This window comes from Cryptomeria japonica, chromosome 6 (genome assembly GCF_030272615.1).
Source record: "Cryptomeria japonica chromosome 6, Sugi_1.0, whole genome shotgun sequence".
Taxonomy (NCBI): domain Eukaryota; kingdom Viridiplantae; phylum Streptophyta; class Pinopsida; order Cupressales; family Cupressaceae; genus Cryptomeria; species Cryptomeria japonica.
The window spans coordinates 453,128,170-453,146,567 of record NC_081410.1 but is presented as its reverse complement, the minus strand read 5'-3'; the positions used below and the strand labels follow the sequence as shown (position 1 = coordinate 453,146,567).

At 35.9% G+C, this 18,398-nt stretch overlaps 1 long non-coding RNA gene across 1 annotated transcript in view; it reads left to right on the top strand.

Moving 5' to 3' along the window:
- Nucleotides 1-16,340, top strand: part of LOC131050971 (uncharacterized) — a 29,315-nt gene extending 12,975 nt beyond the window's left edge. The window contains exon 4 of the long non-coding RNA XR_009107060.1: nucleotides 15,974-16,340. This is a non-coding gene — a long non-coding RNA (uncharacterized LOC131050971). The remainder of the gene's footprint in view (nucleotides 1-15,973) is intronic.
- The last annotated feature ends 2,058 nt before the right edge of the window (nucleotides 16,341-18,398 follow it).

Here is an 18,398-nt window from a genome sequence, read left to right as displayed (position 1 = left end):
GAAAATTATCAAATCATCTAGATACACAACAATGGTCTTACCAATCAAATGACCAAAAGAAAGGTTCATTGCTCTTTGGAAAGTAGCTCCAGCGTTTATTAGACCGAAAGGCATGCGGTTATAAGCAAAAGTTCCCCATGGTGTTGTAAAGGCGATTTTATGTTGGTCTTCTTTTGCCATGCTTACCTGATTATATCCAGAGAAACCATCAAGCATAGACATCATTTCAGATCTAGCAACATTTTGGAGAATGTGATCCATTGCTGGTAAAGGATAATTGTCTTTTAAGCTAGCCTGATTCAGATTCCGGAAATCAACACAAATTCTTATCTCTCTATTTTTCTTGTGAATCGGAACAATGTTAGCCACTCATGTAGAGTGATGAATTGGATAGATTATCCTTGCCTAAAACATTTTATCTATTTCTCTGAAAATTGCATCTGCAACATTTGGGTTATGATTCCTTAATTTTTGCCTGAAAGGAGCCGCTCCTGGTTTTAGGGGAATATGATGTTGAAATTGACCATCTCTAAAATCTTTCAAATCTTCATAGGACCAGGCAAAAACATCAAGAAACCTTCTCAATAGTTCAATAAACAAATGCCTTTCTTTCGGAGTGCAACATTTACCCAAATTAACCATTTTTGGATTATTTTCATCACCAATATTAATTCTCTCATATTCACCAGATGTATAAGCATTGTGGGAATTAGTTCTTCGTACAGACTTGTCATTGTGATCGAACAGGCTCTCTAAAGTTACCAATCCTTTTGGAATTCGATTTCCTTTAAGCTGAACTACTCCCTCTTTGAAGCTTCCCTTCTCATCTGGACAAAATTCATTACATTGGTTTTCTGAACCTTCAAAATAAGAAGCAAACATAGCAGCATTTTGTAAGAACTTATCAATATGTTTATCATCTTCAAACACTTGCCAGAAATCTGAATTATCAGGGATGTTTGGGCAATAAATTACTTTAATTCTGTAAACATCAGTACCAAAATCTGGATGTGGAAGTAGTAATGATGTTGATACCGCTAGAGAATCTGCGCAAGAATTTTGACTTCTGGGAATAACTTCTATTGAAAATACATCAAAATACTCAATTTCATCCCAAATTCTATTTCTATAATGCTTGAGCCTCTCATTTTTCATAGAATAATGATTGCGTACTTGATTAGCAATCAATTCTACATTACCTTTAGTACACAACAATTTAATCCCTTTTTTCTTGGCTTGTTCAATTCCTAGCAATAGTGCTTCGTATTCTGCGGTATTATTTGTATTTTTAAACTCCAACTTAAATGAAAAAGGAAAATTCTCACCCTGTGGAGAAATAAGTACCACTCCAGCGTCAGATCCAGCAGATGCACAACTTCCATCAAATTCCATTATCCACAACCCTGCAGTATGATCAACCACATCTTCTGACATATTTTTAATGTCATCAGAGAAAAGCAAATAGTTATCAAATTCACATTCCTGGTACAATATTTGTGATTTTGGATGCTCTGAAGGAAACACTGTAAATTTGGATTTTGGTTTTGGTATGAGAGTAATCTTCTACCTTCCTATAGGAATTGTTGCCTCAGACCAATCCATTTTAATCTTACTGCCTAGGTCTTTACAAAAAGTCCTACTCAACAACATTCCATAACTTGCTGGAATATCAGCAACCAATATTGTAAGCTTTATTCTTTTATTGGGATGAATTGCTAAAGCAACTTGAGCATCTTTAATATGACCAAGTAAAGGAATTTGTTTAGAATCCATTGAGAAGCATTTGCCAAAAGTTTTAGTAAGTGTGAGACCTAATGCTTTGGCCACTGTGGAAGGCATTATATTATCTGAAGCTCCTGAATCAATAATACAGTTATTAAGTTTATAACCATTGATAAATAAGGAGACATAGAAAGGCTCAAGTTTTTGGTCAAGCATATGTGATGGTCCTACAGGTTCACTAACTGATACTTTTGATGTAAAAGTATTCGTTTGTTCTGTTAACTGAGCTTCAGTATTGAATGGTAAAGACTCAAAGTTTGTCAATAAATCAGAGGGCTGCAACTGAGAGTTTTCCCTCCGCACATATTTAATCAACTTTTCCAGCTCTTTGGGATTCAGCTTGAGGTATTTAGCAGGAGAGATTTGAATTTTTGATGTTTTACAAAACTCAACAATATCAAAAGGGATATCAGACTCAGGTCACTTCAATATTTGAACCTCTTGAACCTTTGAACCTGCTTCTAAATTTTGGCTCACAAGTTCCTTACCCTTGGTTGAATTTTCATAGGATGATGGAGTGCTTGTATTTTTTAATTGATGCTAGTTTCTAGTGAAAACAACACAAGAGGGATCTTCAAGGGTTACAAATATATCACCTCCTCTATCCGATTCAGATTCATATTCAAGGAAGTGTATTCCAGAGTCGCCAGGCTGTCCATGAATTTTCTCTATTGAGCCAGGCTCATTTAGAACTTCTCCTGTACTAAGCATCTGTGCATGTCTCACCATTTCTAGACAAGAGTTACCATCATGGTCATCTATTAAGTGAAAGATGCACATATTTCTCCTGGGAGGGGGTGCTTCAATGGCTAGTCTTTGCTGAGTTGGGGGCAATTGTAGAGCTTTATTTCTTGTTCCGGTAGGTTGATTATTAGGCCATCTTGGAATATCTTGATAAGGTTGAGGGTATGATGTATTAGCCTTGGGGAGTTGTCTCTTGAGAGAGATCATATCATTAACCAATCTTTGGATTATGGGATTAGAGGAAGTTGTGGAAGTTGATGGTCGTGAGTTAGCAGCTTGAACTTCTCTTCTCCATTTGCCTGCATTGATCAAATCATCTTCTAATTCTACTGCAGTGGTTTTGGCAGTGGCTAAATCCTGGACTCTTTGCCTACGAATAAATAAACTTATTTTTGCAGGCATTGCATTAATGAAGAAACATTTCAAATTATCATCAGAAGTTCTCCGATTAACCGGAATCTTATGAACAATCTTGTCAAGCCTTGCCACAAAGTCTCTCATGGATTCAGGTATTTCCTTTTTCAGTTGAGCTAACTGGGTTAAAAGAGAATGGTCATCTTTTGCCACTTTAAACCTATCCTCAAACCTAGTTTTCAAGTCCTGCCAATTTGTTATTACACTATTTGGCAAATGGTAGAACCAATCAGCTGCTATTCCAGTCAATGTCTGAATAAACAACCTTATTGCTACATCTTCATGCTGAACCACCAACACGCCACATGCAACATTAAAAGCATTAAAATGCTCATCAATTGTAATTTTCCTATCACCATTAAACTTAGGTAAATGTTCTCTAGAACCTTTAGGTAAGGGATTCAAATTTTCTCCAAGGGTAAGTGGTCCTACTGTTAGACCCCAGGGATTATTTGTAGCCATGGGAAGGATAATATTCAGAGGGGTAGGATTAATCACAGAGGGAAAGACAACACCATGTAAAGTCAAGGAATGGCAAATAGAAGATTGGGAAGGAACAGAAGGAGATCTTGGGGGCCTACTTCTTGCCCTTCTTTGAGGTGTAAAGGAAGGGAAGGAATTTAGATTTTGCAATTCTTCAAAAACTGTATCAACTAATCCTTCTAGCCTTTGGGATCTAGTATATCTTCTGGTCTCGAGTGTGCTCACACCCTACAGACTTCAAAATGAACTACAAAACAATTCAAAATATCTTATGGCTGTAAAACTAATCTTATTATTCGACTCCCCAGCAGAGTCGCCAAAAATCTGTTGGTTAATGGATTGGATTTCTCAAAATTTATAAATAAACACTCCTGTTGCCCAAATAGAAAACCAATGAGAACCAATAGTTGGGTAAATAATTATTATGTTACCCTCTGTATAAAGGTACAACTCCCTATATGATATTCAATGAATTTTGAATAAATTGTATCATGTAATTCACTTTTAACCAGAAAGCAAACAAAAGGCTTCAACATTCACTTGTCAACACAACGTGAATGCTTAATGATAGATAATGAAGTTCGTAGTAAAACATTAGGTTTCAAATGAAGATTAACGCACAGGATAATCAAAAATATTTGAACTTTGATTGATACTCACTCATGACTCACATGACAAGGGGAATTAGAATATTCAAGTGCTTTTAGCTAATTTCATTTATCAAATTGATTCACAGACTTCAAATGAGAAATCAGAGAAAGGAATCAGATACATGAACACATAATCATTCCAACAGAAATTTTTACACATTCAAAACACACAGGTTTTCTAAAGCTGTATCATATATTCCATTCCATTCAAAGATGGGTATTTCACTGAAATTACAAGTAAGACAAGTCTGTTCCTCCAAATTTTTACAAAATTTTTTATATATCGCGCCAAAACATCCATTACTAATATATATAGCCGCCAGGCTAAATTTTCTTTTTTAACAAATGAAACAAAAATTCAAGAAACAATTGTCCGTAATTGAAATTAACTAAATGACCACAAGCCGTAAATAGAGCTATAACGATAAGAACAGAAAACGGCTTAAATTGTCTCTGGGGTATGCGTGGTGCCACGTATATTTCGCCACTCCATATGAACCGCGGAGAAGTTATGAACAACCTGGTAATGTGGGAGCCCAATGTGCAGGATGCGGTGCTTCCAAACTTCTTTGTCCATACCCACTTGCGTAACTTTAATTTTGTGCAGTTCCAAGCGATCTGAACAAACAACTAACATAGATTCAATTCGAGCTACCCTGGTGAAGTCATCTCTGATAAAAGACTTTGATTCTTTAACCGAGTTTATTTTTCCTTTGAAACTCTGCACCATATCTACTGCTTGCTCGATAGTCTGTCCATCTTCCTTAAGAAGTTGTACATCAATGCACTTTAAGTCTTTCTGCATCACAACAATGAGTTCTTTCAATTCTTTCAACAGCTTAATGGACTCTTCGTGACCTTGCTTTATGATTGAATTTCTCCATTCAATGTTTTCCTTGGCCACATGCAGTACCTTGTCATCCAAATCATTTACTGCCTTTTCTATGAGGAAGTTCATGACACCATATTTTTGCACATCTTTTATCTGAATCAGTACTGCAGCCCATTTTTTCCTTTCCTTTTCCCACGCTGACACTTCTGTTTCAAGCTCTTGAGTTACAGTAACAGCATCCTCATAGACTCTGATCAGATTGGTGATATACTCTATTCCTTGTTGAATGATGGATTCAAGCCACTCCTCGAAGGTTTCCGCCAACACATGATTTCTCTGAACCTTATCCAACAAATTTTGGTTCATGGGTGATTTAGGATCAAAACTCTGAGAAACCTGTGACAGGGGCTGTGGACAGGGATGATGTATGGCATTGATGTACTCTGCCATCTGCTTAACAGTCTGTTTCAACTCCCGTTTGTCCTTCTCATCCTTCCATGTTCTGGACAACATTCTTTTAGCGGAGGACTCTAGGTGTTTTGCATCAGCAGCCCTTGAAGAAGTTCCTAAATCAATCTTTTCAATAGCAAAATCCTGCTCAGTAGCATTCTCTGGGTCTTTGTCTGAAATCGGCCTAGCCATTTCAGCTACCCAATGCCCTGTATTCTCATCCACTTCCAGCATAGCTTCTGCTTTTAGCTTTTTAGACTTAGGTGTTTTCCCGAGGCATTTACTCACCATATAGTCCATGGGTAAACTGATAGGGACTACATTACGTTTCTTACTAATTGATGCTCCCAACCATCTTGAAACATTTAGAGATTCTTTTGCTGGCGGTGTCTGATATTCAGATGAATCCATGGTAGCCAAAGTAGTCACTTGACTGGGGCTTTCCTCAGGTTGCTCCTTTTCTTTACCTGCATCTTGAGCTGCAGCGATGTTTGCTTCCAGTTCACCCATAATCACTTGCACCTCTTCACTATCAAGAACTATGATAGTTTCTTTTCCTGAAATTTCTGCACCTTTCCTCTTACTTATGGAACAGGTGACTCGAACTGTTGAGGGGCCAAATAGTGGTTCTTTAAATCTTCTAGTTTGAACCTTCTCACCTTGTGTATCAGTGACACCTGCAATATCAACAATGATGTTAGAAGAAGAAATTGGTACAGCAGCATGAGATTTCTCAACTGATTTCTCGACTGAGGTAGTGGTCAATCTTATTCCAGATTTATGGTCTCTTAACCATTTTTCTGTTCTCCTTATAACATTAAAGGTTTTTGATTGAATATTTTCTTCTTCTCTCCTATCCCAGTCAATTTCAGGAATAGGTTGCTCATGAACTCTTTCATTGAACTTTGGGTCCAATACATCTTCACCTTCCTCTTCTTGTATTTCTGCTTTGTTCATTGGCAATTTAAAAGTAATGATTTGCCGTAAAGTGAACCTTGACCATAATCTTCTTCGGACTTCAAATTCATCACAACAATCCTCCCAGTAGTCTTCTAACTGGGGTATATGTGAAAAGTTCACATCAACATTCAGGTGCTTCATTGCATATTCTTTGCTGTCAAATCCCTGCCGAGCAACATATGGTGGCAAGTTCATCTTCTTGAGCTCCAATTCTAAGTTCAATGCATCAGAAACACTTTTACAACTATAATATCCGAGTTCAACTGGGAAAATTGCTTCAGACTCACTTTTCATCCCTAATTTCTTATCAACATGAGCTAACTATCTACAAACTTCTAAAAGTACATAACTATCAAGAGCATATCTGGGCAATTTGAAAGGTTCATCTTCAAAGCCACCAATTCTAATATAAGTAAATCTAGGAAATTGAATAAAACAACTCCCATATGTGCTGACCAACTTTAATGCCTCAGGTGACATTCTATTATTCAAATTTCCCTGTAGTTCAAAAGTTAATCTTCCCACAAAGACATCATTCCATCTCAAGAAGTTTTCTGTGTACCTCTGTATCTACAAATGTAGATAGCACTCATAGACCTTCATTCCATTAACCCAAGGTTCTTGATATAATCCTGGCCATTCTCTGATACAGGCTAAAATATAAAACAGGTATGAACTCATATGAAAATTAGCTGTCCCAACAAAATTACTAAAACCTTCGTGCAATCTTTCAGCAATTACTTGCGCCCAGTCAATGTATTTTTCACCAACTAATAATACCTAAATGTAAAAATACATCCAGTCCTCCCAATAGAAGGCATGCGAATTCCCCTTAAGCCTATTCAAAAGAATCACGATATCCCTAACTTCTGTAATGAAATGCTCTGTTGTCAAGGGTTTAGGCAACCTAGAACCTCTCTTCTGTATTTTAAGGAGCCAGTTTCTAGCAATGACGCTCCGATAAACACTTTTCTTCTCAGAGAAAAATGCATATGAGGTTCCTATGGACCAATCTTCATATGGCTCTTTGTGAGGAATTCCAATTGCGGCCATTACTGTTTCTCTGTCAATCCACACTAGCATGTCTCCATTATTGGCTCTAATACACCTATTACTAGCATCATATCTTTTAATGCATGCATATACTAATTCTGGGCAAGGAGCAGCAATTGGGAATGCGGCGGCCTGAACAAGACCACTGTGAACTATCTTTCCCATCATGGAATTGGCTGTTGGGTTCTTAGCCCTCTCTAGAAAATTATCTAACTCATCTTGAATGAAGGCTGTATCATCTAACTCTGGGAGGGTACTAATCAAGCATGATGTTCGACCCAATTTTTGAAGAATCGGTCTCATTTTATCTTAAAATTGCGTCAATCAGATAACATTCAACTCCGAGGCAAAGAATTACACTTTTCCAATTTCATAACTAAAACAGAGCAGGGGAAAATAAGCAATTGAACTCACTTGTCTTCAACATCAAATTGTGAAACCCTCGGAAAAACTGAGCTAAATTACCTTCCGCGTCTCCACTCTTTGCTAACGGCAACAATAATTGTCTTACCTAAGAAGCATCATATTTAAGGACGGAAAATACTGAAAAGAACCAACACACGCTTCGTCCCAGCTTATTCATCCGTGTAAAATCACTTGTGATTTGATATAGTTCTGACATGCTTATTAATTAGAAATCAACTCCACACGGTCGACATGCCTTCTCATGATTGTTTCCATAATTGCAATTTGAAAACACGAAAACCAAGGAAAATTCTGTTTCGATCGCGCTGCCTTTTCTTCCTAAACACCATCGGGATGATTTGAAAACACCGTTTTGAACCTTGAACTATTTTAAAAGAAGTTCATTGGTTCAAAGTTCAATGACAAAAGATCAACATTTGCGAATAGGCAGAAAGAGACAAAAGGAACATTCAATGACACGGGAATGAACCTTGAACCTTGAACCGTTTCAAAAAAAGGTTCAATGGTTCAAGTTCAAAGTGACCACAAGACTAGTACTAAAGAGACAACCGCAAAACACAAGACAAAAGACCAATTGAACCTTGAACCTTGAACCGGAAAAGTTCAAAGTTCAAGTTCAACGACTATGCTGATGAAGACTTAGAACTTAATGGATCACATTTCCTTTGAACCTGAATTTTGAACTTTATATTTAAAGGTTCAACAGATGAGTATGAAACTCGATTGATGAAGACTTAAGCTTTACGAAAATGATGACCCTTATTTTTGATGGGCTATAAGCGATAAAATAAAAGGGGGTAACACCTGCCAAAGTTAACCATCTATGATTCCATGAGAGAATTCTTTTAGAAATGACCGAAATAATCTTTTCCCAAAAACCAATCTTATCCTGTTTAACAAAGAAAGGAATCCCAAGGTAAGTACATGGAAGATTTCCAGTCTCAAATTTCCAAAAGGATTGCGACCTATGCTGAACCAGTTGTGATGTATTAAGGAAAAAAATCTTTGATTTATCACCATTCACTTTCTGACTAGAAAACGATGTATAATTTTGTATTATTCCTTTAATCTCTTTTGCCTCAACTAACGAAGCATGTCCAAATAATAGAGTATCATCTGCAAAGAGACAATGAGAAATACTTTGTGGAATATTCTGAATCCTTATACCTTTCCAAAGCCCCCCCACTTTAGCAGCCCTAATAGCCCAACTAAAGGTTTCAGCTAGGAGAATAAACAAAAAGGGAGAAAGGGGATCTCCTTGTCTCAAACCCCTAGAGGAAGTGAAAAAACCACAAGGAGAAACATTAATTAAAATCGAAAATCTTGCAGAAGAAATACATGCACGAATCCATTTGACCTAGGCCTTGGAAAAACCTAACTTCTTAAGAACAACACATAAAGCCCCCCACTCTACTCTATCATAAGCCTTCATCATGTCTAGTTTAAGTATCATGGTTGGGGTTCTTTGGGTGGAAATAGAATGCATCACCTCATGTGCTCCAATGAAATGATCTTAGGTAGAATTTTTGCCAACCTAAGGGAAATTGCCTTCGTAAATATCCTATACAAAGTGTTGCATAAAGCAATGGGGCGGAAGTCAGCAAAAGTCTTAGTATCCTATTTTTTAGGAATAATTGCAATCATTGTAGTATTAAGTTCTTTTAAAATGGACCTATTTCTCCTAGATTCCTCAAGAGCCAATAAAACATCATTTCCCACAAAATTCCAACATTTCTGAAAAAATAAAGGAGTAAAACCATCTGGTCTCGGGGCTTTATCCGGATTCATGGCAAAGACAACACTCTTAACTTCTTCTAAGGAAAAGGGAGACATCAACATCTTATTGTCTTCCAAAGATACTAAAGGAGGAATATTAGATATAATATCATTGTTGAGATTTCCATTTTCCAAAGATAATAATGACTTAAAAAACCTAACTGCCTCTGAAGCAATGTCCTCTAGCTTTGTCAATAAATTCCCATTCTGACACTGAATACAAGATATCCTATTCTTACATCTTTTAATCTTAGTTGAAGAATGAATTTTTTTTGTGTTCTTATCACCATCTGAAAGCCATAACTCTCTAGATTTCTATCTCCAATAGATTTCCTCTCTAGCTAACACCTCCTCAAGTTGTAATTTTAGTGACTTCAATTCATCAAAAACTTGTGGCACCATACCATGTTGAGGCACATGAGTATTAAAACACTCAATCATATCTTGAATCCTTTGTTTCTCTTGAAAAATGTTCTTAAAATGTGAGATATTCCATTCCCTAATATTCAATTTTAAATAACTTAACTTCTTAGCAATCTAAAACATACGGGACCCAGAACAAAAAGGAGCAGAATTCCACCATTTCATAAGCAGAGGTAAAAAGGAAGAATCCCTAAACCACACGGGCTCAAATTTAAATGGACACTTAAAAGAAGCCCTATCCTCAATAACTGAAAGGGAAATTGGAAAATGATCAGAACCTGAGACCGGTAGAATAGAGGAAAAAAATTCAAAATCTAAATCAATCCAATTCTTAGATAACAAAAACCGATCTAATCTCTCAGCAATTTGAGAAAAATCCCTTCTCATGTTTGTCCATGTGAAAACCCCATTATGAGACTTACAATAAAAAAGGCTCATATCATAAATGAAATCCCCAAAGTCATCCATAACCCTTTTATTAGGGAAAACACCTCCTTTTTTCTCATCTAAATTAGTGATAGCATTAAAATCACCCCCGAAGATAATAAAGGAACCATGTTTTAAGGGAGAATAAATCCTCTTTAATTCACCCCATAACTTACTCTTCCCTTGAATTCTTGACGGAGCATAAATGTTAAAAAGCCAGAATTTAACCTTCGAAATCTTGCTTATAACTAAAGCCAACATCCAATTTGTAGCAAATGCCACTAATTGTACCTCAATATTATAATTATTCCAAAGTAGTGCCAAACCTCCTGAAGCACCACAAGCCGGAGAAGAAAGAAAATTCCACTTTCTCCAAGATGAAAAAACCAAATCAGCAAACTCCTTTGACAACTTTTTTTCTTGCAACATAAAAATATCACACTTAATTAAGTCCATTTGGGACTTAATTAAGCATCTCTTGTTAGGGGCATTTAAGCCCCTAACATTCCAAGAAATAATTCTCATTATCCTTGAGGGGAGGCTGAAGCTCTCCTCTTCCCAATAATCGGAGAATTTTTGCTTTCCCCAAAGCAACCTTGCAAATTACGTTTCACAGCCCTTGATCTTGTCACAGGTGGACTAGTCACGAATCTTTTACTCTTTCTTTTTACACTTACAAGAGTTGGGCATGTTTTCTTAGGCCTACCAAGAGAGACCGAATGCCTCCCCTTGCCCACCAGCAGGAGAAAGGGACAAAGTCTTTTGAATTCCAACATCAATTTCCATTTGAGTCTTAAGATTATTTGGAGGCCTACCTCTCCTAGGAGAAACCACCGATGATGAAAAAACTGGAGTTGTTTGGACAATTGGTAAACTCTTGCATGACTTTGGAGAAGCCAGGATAAATGGATTATCTTCAAAACCAAACTCTATTGTAGCCAAAACTGCAAAAGGATTAGCAGATGCAAAAATTGGAAGGGTCGAGTTTATAGCCCCCAAATCATTCTCAATTGAACAAACAACTCTATCAGTAATACCCTCATCCATTTGATGTGCATGATTGTTAAAAATATCATGTACTTGCTGAACCAAATTCTCATCTGGCATAATAACAGGGACAACCTCTAACGGATTACTATTCCCTAAGGAAGATTCATTAGCCATATTAATTTCAACATTCAGAGGGGAATTATTAGACACCAAATTCTTAATTTCCTGAACTAAAGAAGCATCATTAGGAAAACCTATGGTAGGTACCTGTTTAATAGTTTCCATATCAACCACTGCATTTTTATCTAAATTCACATTCTTTGAAGAATCCAAAACCTCCTTTTGAGTGCATGAAGACAAATTGTCATCCTTACCCTTTGTGTGATTATTTGGCATCTTAGGGCAATCTATCATCAATGGGTGATCTAATCCATTCATCGGGGGATTACCATCCACTATACCCCCGTTATTAGAAAATGTCTTCAGTAAAGACGAAAGTGAGACCGAACCCAAAGTGTGATCATTTGGTTTCCCAGAACTACGACACAATGGATTATTTTCAAGATTAATGTGATCTGTTTCTACCAATTTATGTGAAGAGACATTTCCACATCCTTCAATCGAAGGTCCCACCGACAAACTATCTTTATTAAAGGATTTAGGGATAGAGTCAACAACCTGCTGGTTTTTCTTAAAATCCATAAGTAAAGGAGCATCCAAAAGTAAAGGAGAGTTAAGAAGCTCCGTATCTAATTTCTCAATTGACTAGTGCCAAATACCATCATGAGACTTGATATTACAAGTACGGGGGCAAACATTGTTAGGGTTAATAAGAACACAAATTTTTACCAAAACCTCCCCCTCCACAAAGTCCATTTTAGATGTTAAAAAACTTCCAATAGTATTTCCAATTTTACAAGAACATCTGGATCCATAAATTCAAAAGGAATTTTAGATAAACCAAACCAGAATGGAATAAGTTTCGAACTAGACCAAGAAGGAACAAAAAAAGGTTTCCAAGCCGCAATTGAAATTAAATGTTTTCCAAACCAATGATGCAAAGTTCTTAATACCTCATCTCTGAAAGAAGGAGAATCAAAGACAATAATAAAAGCATTCGCAGACAATAATTGAAAATAATTCATATCCCCCCATCTTTTCTGCAATTTATGATAAAGCTTTAACAAACTAATTTGATCACCCCAAATTTCCCTAGAAATAGCATTCATATGCAAACAATTCGCTTTCTTATCGACATAAGAACCTAAAAGATCGATACAAGGGATAGGAGCCCAAACCTGCGATGAAGAAACCTCGGGCAGAATAGGAACAGATGGAATCTTACTTACCTTTTCCAGACTAGCTTCCTTGAGGTTCACATTCACCTTATTTCCCATCTGCTGTGAAGAAACAGAAACCCTAGCTGCAGTCTCCTTATTTGCCAAGTCAACAACCCTAGCAAGCGTGCGCTGATTGCTCAGATCCAAAGACCATTTCCTCGAAAATCCCTTGAATTGCTTCTTAGAATTCCCATGATTCACACCATTATTAAAACGCCCTTGAGTGAATCTCCTTCCATTGTTATTCTGCCTCCATGCTACACTGCGTTTGTTCCCAAAGAAGCCTTGAAAGTATTTTGAAGCTGGCTGAAAAACCTTGTTATTTCCGCTCTGGTTTACCTGTATCTCCATGTCCTTCCATCTGCCTTTCGTGTAGACCCACTACGGAACATGAGGCGGGTCTTCCCAACCCACATCCACCCATGAACCCAAATGTCCTCTATCAGCCATGTCCGATCACTGTATTATCCGATCACTGTATTATGCTGATTTGATGTTACCCCAACTGTAGCGATGACAATGCAAGCAAACTTTTACTAACAATGAACCTCAAGATGATTGGCAGGTGTCGTCCTTTGCTGCTGTCACAAACAAGTCTGAGTATGACAAAGTTATCTGCTACTAACAGTTTGAAAACCTCCTCCCAAATGCCGATCTCCAAACCAAATGATAGCGTCTTCACTAATCAGTTGTAGATCAATCACCGGATAGGCAAGGCTGTTTGCAAATGCTGTGGATCGGGTGCTTGCTGGGCATATTTGGTTTTGCTTAGATCTGATCAACCTCTACAACTTCTCTGTTGTCTGTGGATCGGGTGCTTGCTGGGTATATTTGGTTTTTCTTAGATCTGATCGACCTCTTTTGGTCACCAACACTCAGAATTATTGCATCCTAAAATTTAACATCGCTGCAATTGGGGTGTCAATCTGGACTGCGCCTGAAGCTGTTTACTGGAGGTTTTCATAGCTCTGGAATGTTTTCTCACAAGCCCTATAATCTTCGACCGTGCATCCACAAAAATTCATCCCTTTGCCAACTTGAATCAATAATAACAAGGTGTTCTGATTGCGATTTTCTGAGACCGATATGCTGCTAATATCACTGATTTCTCTGTGCAATGCTGATGATTAAATCGACACTTATGTTGGGGGTTTCGTCCCAACATACACACCAGGGGTTTCATCGATGATGTCCGATAATATGCTCTCAGTTGTTGTTCGCTTGGTTTACAATCATTATTTGGTTTGTTATAGAGGTTGCATCGCTATTCAAATCCCCGTAAAGATGCCATGGCTGCCTTCCTTGCCTGATACCCTACTTTCATCTGAAATCACATAACAATGAAGGTGAGAGTGCATGGGTGAAGGCGGGAGCATGCACAGATGTTGGGGATTCTAGAACCTTATGCTTGAGTGATGGTGATGGTGGCTTTGGCGATGAAGACCCAGGAGGTACATTAATTTCATCATTACATATGCAGTTTCTGTCAGATTTTATGAACTAATGGATATGTATTATTACTATTCCAAGTCCAAAACTATGCTTAGACACAAGGATTATAACAGCTCTAAAATACATTTGACATTGTTACATAAAAAGTTATCATAGAAGTTGATGAGAGCATATCACTAGTCTCAAACATATAAGTTTTCCCACTTAAACATAAAAGACTCAAAAAATCTTCAAATATAAATCCCAGTGTCAATATTTGTAGCATCTTCTACACAGATTAAAAAAAATTCCTTGATCCAATCAGACATACAAAATTCCAGTCATCAATTTTCTTTTAGTCATAATAATGTTGTCCAATTGTGCAGTGTTGTTATGGCAAACATCAATATACATATAGGTCACAAATATTAATCATGTATGAACAACATAACATAACATCTCCCATAAAAAATCGATCTGCACTGGAAAAATGTGAAACAAAAAAATGTAGAGACGAAGTAGACATGGTAAGAAAAAGTCCCTTTATTTTTTCTCAACAACATTTGTAGTGAGCCTTTATGCCCACCTGCTAAACTTCATTTGTTGACAAAATGAAACCAAAGGCATAGACATTAGTGAAATTTAAGTAAAACATGTCTGGACAAAGAAATAATAATTAGTCATGCAAACACACACAAAAAACCAATTTATGATTTTTTGGTTTATTATGTACAACTTGAGCTACTTTTGATTGAATTATATACTCAATGAGTGCATATTTCTTGAAGGTAGTTTGTATATCATGTTTTGTAACTTTTTAGTGATAAATTGTCGATTGCAAATGTCTATATTGTGCAAAGTAGGTCCATTACATTCTTTTGGTAATTGCCACTCTACTCTACCAAAAATATTGGTACTAACTTTTTCCAGAGAAGCTTTCTAACAACATTTGAAACATTTTTTCTTGTAACAAGATTATGTTGTTTTGTATTGCGTGAGCTTTGATGGATTGGGATATATGTAGTTTACTTGTCAAATTTGTGTTCAATTTTGATATGTTTTGAAATAAAGTGAAATTTTTTCAATCATATTAATGAATGACTAAGTTTCACAATTCTCATTCCATTGGTTTGGGGAAATGTGCCCATAGTTATATAGTTTTTTTCTTCAAATCTAAAATCTATTGTTGTAACTTGTTACTGATTTTGGAATTATTATAATTTTGTATTTTCCAATATATGCTGAAATTGTTGATAGCTTGATGCAACTCTCTATAATATTTATTTAATATGGTTCAGAACTGAAGAACATTTTGCATAAATATTTAATGTTGCAATATAAATTTTGTTCTCCATAATAATGTGTTTCAGGTTTATTGCTATAATTGCCATGTGTTAATATGTGATGGATCCTTGTATATGTTTATGTTTCATAGTTTATTTTTGGTTAGATCAACTTAGCCTGTACATTTTTGCAGTTCATGAGTAATGTAAATCAATAGATTCAAAGTTGCATTTCCTGGTTCGTCTTGAATCTATTGATTAAGGATAGCAATTGCACTTCATGAATTTTATAGTTATATAAAATAGAGTCACTTGCTGTTTGGGACTAAACTCTCTATTATTTTATGCTAACAAGTGGAAAAGAAACTAAATCCGGGTTTGGATTAACTAGGGGGTTGGGGTCTTTCATGTCAAAATACTCAAAGTAATTTTATGATCTAGGTTGAATAAGAAATCTATTTTAAATAATAAAATTTCTATTGCTTTTGTGAACTTTTGATCTTGATATAGATTCCCACAACAAAAATACAAAGGTAGAAATAATTCCAGTTTTGCAGAACCTGAGAGCCTTCAACATGATGATTGCGATCCATTACAAAGAAGAGGCTTCTTTCTTATTTGAATTGAAATATTTATTATTCCATGCCAACACTTCCAAATAAGATAATTTGGTGGTTCAGACAAAATTATGTTTTCAGTTTTACTTAATTCTATATTTGTTGTTTTTGCCTTTATGTTTACTTCTAGACCCCGACTCATGTAATGGACCAGCACTATTATTTGTTCACTGTTATACCTGATTACTCAACATATCATGGAACACTACAAATTTTGCCTCTACAATAGTAAATATGCAACATACTTTATTGAATATTGATATTAATTTTATCATTACATATACAGTTTTTGTTACATACATTGCAACCAAGTTCATAAGGTTAGCCTCAGAGTTCCAAGTTAAAATGCATATTTACACCCAAAAAAAAATCCTCAAGTGAATTCTTCAATATGGGCAGGCAAATACTAGCTTTAAGGTATAAGCTGTACCTGGGACAAATATAGATTCAACACTTCACTAGTCTCCAAAACTTGCATTCTATAGGGCTTCTCTTTTTTTATACATAGGCCAAACAATCAAATTGTGACCATATCTTAAGTAAAATAAAAAGGATTGCAAATTAAAAGTCTTGATTTCTGCACCAATTTTTGCAATGCATGAGCCTTTGCATTCACTCCCAAGTCTTTGTTGCACTTAACATAGAAATCCCTTTAATTGCATTGAATACTCAAATGTGCATTTTATCAATGCTTATTTTCTCAAGGTTCTCTACTGATCTTATTTTTTGGACTAGTTTCCCTTAAGCACATCTTAATTTTGTTAACTTTGCAAGATTTTTTTAAAGCTTTGATTTTTTCCACTAGTTTCTCTCAAAATCATCTTAATTTTTTTAATTTTGAAGGTTTCCATATGCAGAATCTCAAAATCAACTACTCAAGACCTTAAAATGTCATTCACATACCTATAATGTTCAAAGCAATGTCTATTATATACTATTTTCTAAATAACTTTTTAATTACCTTTCACAAAAAAATATTCGATACCATGCTTAGTTTTTGAACTTGTATTATATAAATAAGAAGAGCTTTACCATGTCGAATGGACTTTTACAATCATTATTTTATATTTTTGTTCCTTGTACTCATTTTGAACTCTAAGTGCACTAGTAATTTGTTGATCTAGCATTTAATTTGTATATAATGATTCAAGATTCTAAAAGTTCATTTCATGTAGTAAGTCTATAATGTCTTATGTCAATATAAGACCTCAAGAATTTTTAACAAATAGCAACGAGCAATCTATTGCCATGCTTCTTGAAATTGTACTTATTGACTTCAAATAAGAGTATGCTTTGATTAATTTTACACAATTGATTAAAAGTCAATTATTGCTCAATATTTTTTTTACATTGGGTTTTCAAGATAAATGTCTTCTCCTATATCAAGCAAGAGCTTGCAAAAAACAATAGCCGTTAGTTTTTAACAAATGGTAGGGACTCATGCTTGTGAGATTTTGCCAAGATCTAGAGGCAATAGAAAACACAAATAAGAGAGACAAAATAGATGATAGGTATAAATTGTATTCTATCAAGATGCAAAATATGATCAAATGGATCATTACAAGATGTTCAATGATTGTATGTACAAACAATGTAGATGAGCCCGCTTATATAGGCAAGGCTATATGGATATGTGAGCACACAAACATGACATATGGCTCAATAAGAAACAAGGGTAGGTAGGAAATAGGTGTGGTAGGTAGGAGAAACAATAAAATATTCCACATGAGGTGGATCACCCACCGAAGGTGGAGTGTAACAACAAGATCAACACCATAAAAGGGGGAAATTCTCCTACACACACTATACCAATGTGACACAAACACCCAAGTGTCTCATACCCAAACTACTATTAAATGCATCTATTTAAGTAAAATTAAGTATAGTGTAATAATATCCATGATAAATAATTATTTACACCAACACCCCTCCTTAAGTGCAACTTAGGGGAATGCACTAAAGTCTGCAATGCAACTAACCAATGCAAGATGGGTCTCGGCTACTAGGTCATGTTAGGTACCCATGTACAAATGAAAATACAATCTCCCATAAATAGAGAAAGAGAGAAAAACCCAATGGGAAAAACCCCTCCCCCAAAAGAGAGATGATGAAAGCACACAATGCTCTCAATGATGAATGAGAAGAACAAAAAATATTTCCCCACCATACGAGAGAAGAAGAGACCATGAAGCCCTCCCTCAATGTCGATTCTCCTGCATGGATGGTCCAATGATGTTGACCAAAACACCTCCCCATAAGGAAGAAAGAGAGCCAATGCTACACCAATAATGTCAAAGTGTGACAAAACCAGGTACCAA